Source organism: Montipora capricornis, chromosome 1, assembly GCF_036669925.1.
Source record: "Montipora capricornis isolate CH-2021 chromosome 1, ASM3666992v2, whole genome shotgun sequence".
NCBI lineage: Eukaryota > Metazoa > Cnidaria > Anthozoa > Scleractinia > Acroporidae > Montipora > Montipora capricornis.
Window position 1 is genome coordinate 8879081 of NC_090883.1, and position 2500 is coordinate 8881580.

Below are 2500 nucleotides of genomic sequence, written 5' to 3' on the forward strand. Positions count from 1 at the left end.
GAAAACGAGATCATTCACATTTTGATGTATTTCATTAAAATACCCCAATGCAACCTAGAAAGGACGAACTTCAAACAAGATCCGCTCCAACACTTAAGAACGTTTAGGTGCTTTCAACAAACTTCTGAAAACACAAGCTAGTGAGATTTCCCCTGTAATTGTATGAGAACTCATTGGGAATATGTGTTTATAACATAAGGGAAAATTTTTCTTGTCACTGTTGAGGCACACCGAAAACCAGTTGGGCAAACGGATTAAAAAAGCACTTGTTCACTCGCATTTTATTACAATTAAAACAAACTAACAAATCAACTTTTTCTTTAGGTCCAAAAGAGTACAGATAATTTTTATTTAATTCGCGCTCGGGCCACAGATGACACTACGTGGGCGCAGATAAACAAAAAAAAAGTCATGTTATTCCCTTATTGTCTTTATTTCTCCTTTATAACTTTATAGCGGAGCTCCGCGGTCGCCAAAGGCGCGCACACGCAGAGAACCATAGGTAAGAAAATTTGGTAACCCATCAATGCGAGAAATTTTGGTTTTATAGCCATGATGTCATTGACCATCCACCCGTAAGTACGTCCACCCCTCCATGTATGCCAATGTGACCAGTATCACGCTAATTTATAGCATGCATCCTGTATACTGAACATCCATGTTAAGGTCCATTGACACTTGTCAAATCAATTGTCATGTGACCATATCACGGACATTGAGGTCAGCTGTTTCTTTTTTTTTGTAATGACCGCTGACCAGGTACTGGTTTTCAGTTAGATCGCAGGCTCAACCCAGGATAACTCACCTAAACATGAGCAAGGCTTCATTTTTCGTGCGCTTTCTGTGGCTCGTCATGGCTACGTGGCCATACTAGGTCAATGCTTTTTGTGTTCGGGTGGAAAACGGTTTGAAAAATGTTTTCTTTGTGCATTTTTCGCTGGTTTCAATCCAGTTTTGCATATCATGATAGCTGTAGGTCCACACTTTTGGCTATGCAGTTATTCAAGTCGAGCGTTGAAGGGATATAAACTTAAAGCTGAGTGTTTATTTTTAATTTGTTTAGCGCTGCTTTTTCTCTGTATTGCAATTTTTGGCATATCTTTAGAAGTTTTGATAAGGATGGATGATGCCTGGAGGACCTATGACTGGAACAGAAACGAAAGGAGAACAAAAGAGAACGACAACGACAAAACAGAATACCAGTAATTGCTCAGACTTGGTGGAAGAAGTTACTCCACAAATTGTTTCCTTGGGCACTAAACCGTTTGTTATTTTTGCAGATGCGTATTTTTCAAAAGTGGTTTAATCGGTTTTTCCTTTGTTCAGAAATGAAAATCGATTTTTTATTCTCATCTGGAATTAAATAACAATGATCTGTACTGTTTCGGACATTAAAAAAAAAAAGTTGATTTGTTTGTTTGTTTTGCCAGCGAAGAAGTGCTTTTTTAATCTGCCTCGACAGTGACAAGAAAATTATTGTGCCCTAGCTTATATTATAAACATGTAATCACAATGAATTCTCGTAAAATTAGGGAGAAATATCTCTAGCTTGTGTTTTCAGAAGTTTGTTTGAAGCACCTAAAGCTTGTTTGAAGTTTCATTGTCTTTTCTTGGTTGCATTGCCATATTTTGCCGATTCTTGTTCCAAGCCAGGCTGGCTTGTTTCAATGAAATACATCAAAATGTGAATGATCTCGTTTTCAGAGACAAAGTGGAATAAAGTACATCAGTAAAATTCTCTTTTGACCTTGAACTGACAAAGTTTCCTGACGGCGTGATTCCTATTTGCTGGGTATTGACATTTGACACAGAAATGGCTTTTTTCCTTTTCCATTCGCTGGCTGAGGGTGTGCTTGTTTTCTTTCAAGAAAAATTCATTGCCAAACTGGTGCATTCCAAAGTAAATGTCGGTTTTTCTCGTGAAATTTACCGTGGAATTCAGTAGTTCGGTAATGAATTTTTCCATAGAAGAAAGCAACGAAAATGATTTAATTAATTAAGCAGTAACTGGAAACACCAAAACACGGACAATTCGAAATCCTTTTATTTTCACTATCCCTACAAGCAGTAAGAATAAATAACGAGGGAGCTCCACTTTTAGGCGTGGCTAAATCTATTTATTATCCAAGTTTCATAACATTTTGTGACAGGCATTTTGAAACGCGACAACTTTGTTGTAGGTTTTTTTTCTCTTTTCTGGCCTTGACCGTGCACAAATTACAATATTTGATTACTCCGTACTGAGGAACTAACTAATAGAAACGTGTTGGTTATGTTATTCATGCGTCTTGTATGAGCGCAAAACAAAAGATTATGCACAGTCGTGGACTGTCCAACCTAAATCTTCACATCTTTGTTTGCTCCTTTGATGTTTGCCGAGCTTCCAAACCAGTCCCCTCTATTAACTACGCTTTAATTGCACCATTGTGTTTTATGTGGAAATTTAATCAGTATCTATACAATATACATATCTTCTCGTGATGAAAGTATTGCTCACTTG